Source organism: Triticum aestivum, chromosome 2D (assembly GCF_018294505.1).
Source record: "Triticum aestivum cultivar Chinese Spring chromosome 2D, IWGSC CS RefSeq v2.1, whole genome shotgun sequence".
In the NCBI taxonomy this organism is placed as follows: domain Eukaryota; kingdom Viridiplantae; phylum Streptophyta; class Magnoliopsida; order Poales; family Poaceae; genus Triticum; species Triticum aestivum.
The window spans coordinates 24237593-24246965 of record NC_057799.1 but is presented as its reverse complement, the minus strand read 5'-3'; the positions used below and the strand labels follow the sequence as shown (position 1 = coordinate 24246965).

The 9373-nt window shown below is 47.1% G+C and overlaps 1 pseudogene; it reads left to right on the top strand.

The window, feature by feature from the left end:
* The window catches only part of LOC123055566 (uncharacterized), a 14788-nt pseudogene extending 7917 nt beyond the window's left edge, over window positions 1-6871 (top strand).
* Window positions 6872-9373: the final 2502 nt, after the last annotated feature.

The following is a 9373-nucleotide window of genomic DNA, read 5'->3' as shown; positions in this document are numbered from 1 at the left end:
TGGCTTGGTCGATGTCCCTCTAGGGTGGTGGATCCTGGTCTTGGGGTACCCGGGTGCTGGCGGCGTGGCGGTGGCGTTGCCGGCTCATCGCGTTTTTGTTTCCCAGCTCTGTCTCCAATGCAGCGGCGCCGTCATTGCGGAGCTTGGGGAGGTTGTGGGCCTCGTGGAGGCCGTGTGTAGGTGGATCGATGGGATCCTCGGATCAGTGGCTTCGAATCCGGCGTTGACGGCTGCTTCTTCGGGATATTTGGCAGTGAGGAAAGCGAGGCGTGTGATACGTCTCCAACGTATCTATAATTTATGAAGTATTCATGTGGTTATATTATCTATCTTGGATGTTTAATGGGATTTATTATACACTTTTATATGATTTTTGGGACTAACCTATTAACCTATAGAGCCCAGTGCCAGTTTTTGTTTTCTCCTTGTTTTAGAGTATTGCAGAAAGGGAAAACCAAATGGAGTCCAATTGACGTGCAACTTGACGGAGATCATTTTTGGACCAGAAGAAGCCCACGGAGTACCGGAAGTAGGCCAGAAGAGTCCCGGGCTGCCCACGAGGGTGGGGGCGCGCCCACCCCCCTGGGGCGCGCCCCCCTGCCTTGTGGACAGCCCGGAAACCCCCCTGACATGAAATCAACGCCAACACCACTCATATATACCCAAACTTCCAGAAAGAAACCAAGATCGGGAGTTCCGCCGCCAGAAGACTCTGTAGCCACGAGAAATCAATCTAGGCCCTCTCCGGCACCCTGCCAGAGGGGGCCATCATGACCAGTGGCCATGTAGGAGTATGCCGGAGAGGCCACCATCAACATGAAGGCCAAGGATCAGAGGGAGAACCTTTCCCCATCTAGGGGGGACGATGGGGAGGCCATGGAGGAGGAAGCACAAGGGGGAGAACCTCTCCTCCTCTCTCTTGGTGGCACCGGAGTGCCATTGAGAGGGGAATCATCGCCGCAGTGATCGTCTTCATCAATATCACCATCATCATCACCATCCTCATCTCTTTTACGCGGTCCACTCTCCCGCACCCCGCTGTAATCCCTACTTGAACATGGTGCTTTATGCCACATATTATGATCCAATGATGTGTTGCCATCCTATGATGTTTTGAGTAGATATCCTTTGTCTTTTTGTTGATTGATGATCTAGATTGGTATGAGTTGTATGTTTTATTATTGGTGCTGTCCTATGGTGCCCTCCGTGTCGCGCAAGCGTGAGGGATTCCCGTTGTAGGGTGTTGCAATACGTTCATGATTCGCTTATAGTGGGTTGGTGAGTGACTAACACAAACCCGAGTAAGGGGGTTGTTGCGTATGGGAATAAAGAGGACTTGATGCTTTAATGCTATGGTTGGGTTTTACCTTAATGATCTTTGGTAGTTGCGGATGCTTGCTAGAGTTCCAATCATAAGTGCATCTGATCCAAGTAGAGAAAGTATGTTAGCTTATGCCTCTCCCTCATATGAAACTGCAATAGTGATCACCGGTCTTGTTAACGGTTGCCTAGGACAATTCCGCACACCGATCCATCATTATTCCACACTCGCTATTTATATTATTTAGTAATATATTCTAACTTTATGATAACATCACCTACTTTTATATTTTAGCTCTCCGATAGCATACAAAGTTATCCTCTTCATACCAACAACGTAGTTTTATTTCTCGTTTCTAGTTGGGAGCAAACGTTCGGTGTACGTAGAGTCGTATCAGTGGCAGGTAGGGCTTGAGAGAATATTGATCTTACCTTTAGCTCCTTGTGGGTTCGACACTCCATACTTATCAGTTCCACCTTTGGAAATTGCTACGATGATTCCCTGCACTTGGGGATTATCAAGCTCTTTTCTGGCGCCGTTGCCGGGGAGCAATAGCTTGGGGTGAATATTCTCGTGTGTGCTTGTTTGCTTTCTTCACTAAGTAGATTTTGTCTTTTCCTTTTTGTTTCTTTTTAGTTGTGGGTGAAACATACAAAAAAAATTAAAAGAATGAAAATACAAAAAAAATACTTGCCTTTCATGCCTAAAAAGTTTTTCAAAAAGAGAAGTGATTGGAAAGTTATGCATTGAAGCAGTGAGGGTCGACCTTGAGCACTTTTGTCGTGGATTTGTCACGGCAGATGTCCTTAGTGTCAGGACTTAGTCGCGAGGCCAACACATCTATGCGGTAGCTTGAGAGGGGTTGATCGGGACGAGAGACGCAACACACAAGACAAGGATTTAGACAGCTTCGGGCCCCGGGAAACATCATCCGGTAATAGCCCTACATGTTGTTTGTGGCTAGATCTCATTATGCTCATCAGGGAGACGCCGCATAAGCCGGCTCCCCTTTAGTTGGGTCTAGCCTTAGAGATTGTTTCTTGCTTGTCCCACTTGGGGTGCCCTGCCCCTCCTTATATAAGTTGAAGGGGCAGGTTACATGTGGAGTCCTATTAGGATTAGGACTAGTCCATTACAAGTGGAATCCTAGTCTGCCCCATTAAGGGAAAACTCCTTATGCCTTTCCTCGTAAACCGGCCCACCATAACATGAGCCGGCCTTCTGGGCCTTGGGCCTAGTCTTCTATCTGACCCGCCGTTAGGGCCATCCGTGAGTCGCCAGGCTCGTGAGTCGCCAGTCCTCCGGCGGGTTACCAATGAAAACGCCAAGCCCGGCCGGGTCATACTTCCGGCCGGGTCATACCGCGGGGTATATCCCCGACATTAGCCCCCAGTTTAATTTGGATTTATCCATGTTAAACTGATCTTGTAAAATAAACACAAGAACAAACTTGATAGGTTGTGCTCCGGGTTAAATATTTTCCTGAACCGGCACCTGATCATCTTTAAGTCCTTGTCATTTCCTCCTGGATGCATACTCAAGATCTTATAGCAAATCTCCTTTAACAGATATGTCCAAACCTTGCCAATGCAAAAAATCCAGGCACTTCTTCTAAAAATTCTGGGTCAATAGGCCTGCTTCATAACCAATTTGCTGACATTGGCTCTTGTAGAGAAATATTATAATAAATAATCCATTTGAGTCGGCCTTCAATGCTCTACTTGACAAAAATATTGGTCTTCAAATATTCAACTGATATTCAGCCGGCTTAAAGATGTAGATCTTGCCGATTTATGATTGCCAAATTTGCCGGGTTATAAATAAATGATGCCGGGTCATGATTGTTGCAGACACCGGGTTAATCTGGTCTGCTCCAAACTGAGAATTTGAACATTTTTTCTCCCTTATATGCATATCACCTGTAGCCCCCAAGTGTCGGGTTGTCATGCTTGCAGCAATCTGGGACTTCTAATTGCCTTATGCTCATGAAAACTTCAACCAGTGTAGCCCCCAAGTGTCGGCTCAATAAGATAATACTGAGCTGGGACTTTGTATATAATTTATTGATAATAACATCATATAATATAATCTCCACCATGGGGCTTGAACCCACGTCCACAAGGTTAAGAGCTTTGTACTCTACCAACTGAATAGTGGACCGTTCAATATAATGGATTAATGCTTGTGTACCTTGAATTTTTGACAGGAGCGATTGGTAGCCCCCAAGGGTCGGTTCATTACAATGTGATGAGTTGGGTCTTCAATAAGTTGAGCAAAAAAAATTTACATTAGCCCCCAAGTGCCATGGTGCATGTGATATGGGACTTGCATATTTGATGTAATTTCAATTTAAATAATGTAGCCCCCAAGTTCCGGGTCGTAAGCCTGCAGCGACTCGGGACTATTCCTTTCATTGTAGAATAAATCATATCCATTGATAAAATAATAGCCATTGCGCCAAAGCGAATTTGAATACCTCATCTGTTGATAAGTAAATCCGGAGTTTAAATACCCGGCGGCTCTTGGCCGATGGCGATTTAATACGCCTCCATTGTAAGCCTGAATTTTTATAACCCGGCGGCTTGTAGCCTTTGAGAAAATCAAGAATTGATAACCCTTTTGAGACACCAATTTCAATCTTTGATGATGGGCTTGAACTTAATCATTTATGTAAGTCATAGCTCTGTAAATCCTGCACAGAGTTTAAACAACATATGCCCTGACGACTTAACGTCAAAAGCCAGGGAGGGTAACCACCCAAATGTAGTCTTATCTTACACACAAGTAGATCACAAGATCCCTTGGTGGTTTACCGCAGGGCGGGTCATAAGATCTCACATATAACCACTGATGTCTTAAAAAGGAGTCATAGATAAGCCTGGTATGAATCAGAACTTGAAATATAACTGTAACAATAATATCATACCTGTGATATTGAATTTGTACTGCCGGTTTACATGACCTGTGCAGTAAGGGTGATAACCCAATCCTTAGAAGCCAATACTTCCAAATATATGATGATTGTCACATGCTGGCGACTTATCGTCCAAAGCCAGTCGGGTTAAATTTAAACCACACTTATACTTAGATCTGAACAAAAAAAAGTCTCAAGACAAAACCAAAGATTGTTTGCAAAAACTTAAACCAAATAGAAAGAAAAAATCGAGGCTTCTGATTTGAATACGATCAGTAAACCGTTCCAAAGGGGTTAAGCTAGGATTCGAATACGATCATGTAGCCCCCAGTGGCTTTGGCGTTGCGCCGATCAAGAGGGCACCGACAGCTATGTTCTTTTTGGTTCGAATACGACCTATGTTTGAACAAGAAGCCCCCAAATGACCTTGAGAGTTTTTTAACGACTCTGATTCGAATACGATCAAAGTCGGACCCAAAAGGGGTTAAGCTATGATTCGAATACGATCAAGAAGCCCCCTAGTAAGTTTGGCATTGTGCCGATCAAGAGGGTACCGACAGCTATGTTCTCTTTGGTTCAAATACGACCTATGTTTGAACAGGAAGCCCCCAAGTGATCATTGGAAGTGTGGCATTGAGCCGATCAAGAGGGTACCGACAGCTATGTTCTCTTTGGTGAATACACATATGTTTGAACAGGAAGCCCCCAAGTGACAATTGGAGCAGGGTACCTATGTTTGAACCGCACATTATGGCAGCAAGCTCTCTTTGGCAACCTTTAATTTTTCCTGAGAACTCAACTTTGCAAGAGATAATTCTTCTTGAACCGGAATTTTTTTAAACCGAATTTGAGAGCTTGTGAGCTTTGTGGGAGACGGGATTTCCCTTGAACCGGATTTTGAACCGGAAGCATCATTGTGAGCTGGAATTTTTCTGACGGCCTTCTAAATTTTCATCGATAGAGCAGTAATCTTCGGGGCCGGGTTATTATTTTTCTCCAATGACCCGGAGTTCTTGAATGCATTGAAACCGGCCAATTCTGCCGAGTCATGCCATTGTAGCCCCCGAGTCTCAAGACAAAACCAAAGAGTTGGCTTGAGATTCTTCATATTTTGACCATAGCATAAGGTGTATCTCATTGGTGTTGATAGTGCGATGCGAATCCAGAGAAGGTTGAGGTGAATGCGGCGATTTATAAATGATCCCGTATGAGCCGTGTCAACAACTCGGCCAATGGTTCCTTCCAACTGGCTATCTGAAGTTTAACTAAACTATAGTGGTGGCGACTTGTGCGCCTGCCCATTGAGCCATCCAGTGTAGACGACAGCTGAATATATAATCATTTGCCAACAAATTGTTAAAAGAAAACCGGGCTACCCAAGCAGTGACTTGCTCATACTCAATAAATAGCTCATGCAGACAGACGCGGCCCGGTGTATTGATGTAGACCAGGCCGCGAGAGACGGACGGTAAAGACGACCGCAACATCTGAGGCGGCACAGACAGATGAACTGGCCGTGGCGTTGTAAGCCGGTGCAGACGGGGAAGTTGTCCTCCTTGTTGTAAGCCGGCGTGGTCACGAGAGACGGCCATGGCGTTGTAAGCCGGCGCGGTCGCGAGAGACGGCCACGGCGTTGTTAAGCCGGTGCGGCAGTCCGTTGATTAACGACGACCACCTGTGCCAAAAGATGTTGGTGTGCCTCCATCTCCGCGGTATAATATCACTTTTTGTCATGAATAATTGCCCTGCATAAACAATATTGTAGACCAAGGCAAAGATAAACTGTTCTTTGACAAAAACAACATGTGCTAATAAAACAAACTTGGATGGATATCACCTGATTTGTTCGGACGACGGATGATTCGTTTATCGCGACAGAGGTGGCTCAGGCAGACCAGCGACTCAATATAGTTCCGGCTGCTCAGGCAGACCGGCGACTTAATATAACCCCGGCGGCTCAAAACGGCAAAGGCGGCTCCGGCGGGTTGATGTAGATTAAGCTACACGGGCGGCGACTTGCGCACACCTGTTCCATCAGTAAGCGGGCGCAGACGCCGATGCGTGATGGTGCTGACGCACACTTCATAGGCACAACATGGCACCACCTTTGCTGCACATAAAAATACACAGACCAAAGTAATTGTTCTTTAATGAAAACAATATGTTTAATAAAATAAACTTGGATGGATATCACCTGCCATTTTTTGTCAGACAGACAGAGACGGAGCAGACGAAGTTTCAACACACAGATAAATCCACAGTTGGAATTATGGACAACATCCAGCAACCCAGTGCTAGGTCAAATTGCCTGGCATCTTTGACGTGACTGGGAAGATTTTATCTCCTCATTGTTTTAAGTGGCAAAGTAATAACAACACCCTGCCCGTCCTTTCCTCCTTTGTCTTTTTCTTGTTTCACGTGGGGTGAACTTGCACGTTCACAGAACGTCTTGATTGAAGTACCATCGAGGCTGTGGTTTTGAACCATTAGGTCCAGTGTTGGCTGCATGTTGTGCTGCAAAGGAGACGATGGTGATGGCGGCTCGCGGCACGGCAGGCAGGCCGGGACTTGCGGCGCAAGAAAAGACAGCGGAGGCCGGCCAAGAAAAATGCAGCAATGATGTCTGCTCAAGGTGAGCAGTGGCGACTTGAGGCGGGTCCCTGGCCCTAGTGGCGACTCAAGGTGACTCGCCGGCGGCACAGGCGGGGGTCGGCGAGGCAGGACTGACTTGCGGTAGGGGCGGCCCAGCACAGCAGCTCGCACAGAGGTGAGGACACAGCAGCGCCCGCTCAGAGGCAGTCGAGGTCCTGGTAGAGGAGCAGAGGACGCGACAAGGCGACCACATTGGAGACGGCGGCTCAAACCCAAACGAAGCGAGGACATGGCGCTCGAAGTCAGTGGCGGAGGCAACAACCAAGGCTTGGCGGGTCAAAAACGGGCGGCTTGAGCAGTGCTGTCACGGCAGAGGCGGGCGTGGGCGCGGCCGTTGATCTCACCGGCGGCGCCGGCTCACCATGCAGCGGCAGGAGCAGCGGCTCGGCGACTCCAACGAGGCGTGGGCAGAGGACCGCAAAGGCAGGGCCGGCGAAGGCGGCAGCGACGACGGGTCAGGCGACTAGCTCACACGAGGTGCGGCGCGACAGAGACGACGTAATGTGGAGGAGAAGCAGAGCGGCCGGCATGGAGCAGGGCCGGCTTTCCGAAGCGGAGGCGGAGGTGGGCATCTTGCGGTGAGGACGTGGGCACGGAGGATGGACGAGTCCGGGTCGTGGCCGGCCCAATTTCCAGATCGTGGTTACGCAAGCGAATCCACTTCCTTTTCCTCTTGATCCCAGTATCTTTCCTTGCCATCCACGGCCACCGTGCCTTGGATTGATTGGACTTATTCCTTTGTTGAACCATCAACAATAACTTTCCTACAAACACGGAGACCCCCCCTTTTTTTTCCTCCGATCATGCAAGCAAGTCCACGAATCGCCTTGGGGCTTGGCCTTATGCGTGTTGACAATATGTACCCATCGGATCCAGCAAATCCACGTTGAACACAAACGGAGACTTCAACCAGGCCAAGTCAACAGGATCTTCTCTGTTGATCTTGCTAACTAGTGAACTCGACGTTGATGTAAATTCTTCAAAAACCGTCTTTTTCTTCATCCGGGATTTTGCAAGCTTCTCGAAGGAAAGATCCCTCCAATAACTCAACACCACCGTGCGCGAGCCCCACGGTGGGCGCCTACTGTCGTGGATTTGTCACGGCAGATGTCCGTAGTGTCAGGACTTAGTCGCGAGGCCAACGCATCTATGCGGTAGCTTGAGAGGGGTTGATCGGGACGAGAGACGCAACACACAAGACAAGGATTTAGACAGCTTCGGGCCCCGGGAAACATCATCCGGTAATAGCCCTACATGTTGTTTGTGGCTAGATCTCATTATGCTCATCAGGGAGACGCCGCATAAGCCGGCTCCCCTTTAGTTGGGTCTAGCCTTAGAGATTGTTTCTTGCTTGTCCCTCTTGGGGTGCCCTGCCCCTCCTTATATAAGTTGAAGGGGTGGGTTACATGTGGAGTCCTATTAGGATTAGGACTAGTCTATTACAAGTGGGATCCTAGTCTGCCCCCCTTAAGGGAAAACTCCTTATGCCTTTCCTCGTGAACCGGCCCACCATAACATGAGCCGGCCTTCTGGGCCTTGGGCCTAATCTTCTATCTGACCCGCCGTTAGGGCCATCCGTGAGTCGCCAGGCTCGTGAGTCGCCAGTCCTCCAGCGGGTTACCAATGAAAACGCCAAGCCCGGCCGGGTCATACTTCCGGCCGGGTCATACCGCGGGGTATATCCCCGACAACTTGTGTTCATGCTCACGGAAACAATGTAGAATATTTCATGAAAGTTTCTCTGTCAATAATTATCCCCTTGTATATATCCATTGTATTATAAAAATAATGTGCCAAGCTTTGGTTTTAGGATGATTAGATTGCTTGTTTACTATGTGCAGAACAAAAACAGAAACATTGGCTGTAGTGCGTGAATTTACATTTTTTACTGGAAAGTCAAATGGATCTGAAACATTTTACACATTACTTCTGTACAAATAGTTCAAATTGTCATTTTTATTTCATAATTTTAGGAGTTACAGAAGTTTACTAAACTTCCAGATTACTACAGACTGTCCTGTTTTTAACAGATTCTGTTTTGCGTGTGTTGTTTGCTTATTTCGATGAATCTATGGCTAGTATCGGGGGGTATGAACCATAGGAAAGTTGGAATACAGTAGGTTTAACACCAATATAAATAAAGAATGAGTTCATTACAGTACCTAAAGGTAGTGATTTGCTTTATTACACTAACGGATCTCACAAGTTTTTGTTAAAGTTTTGTGTGGATGAAGTGTCCGAAGGTCGAGGAGCTATCAATATGAGAAGAATAAAGAGAGGCAAGAGTTCAAGCTTGGGGATTCACAAGGCACCCCAAGTAAATATTTCAAAGGATACTCAAGCATCTAAGCTTGGGGATGCCCCGGTTGGCATCCCATCTTTCTTCTTCAACAATTATCGGTATACCTCAGTTTTTGTTTTGTTCACATGATTTGTGTCCTTTGTGTTTTTCTTTTTCTTTAAGAACCATGCTAGTATGAGATGTC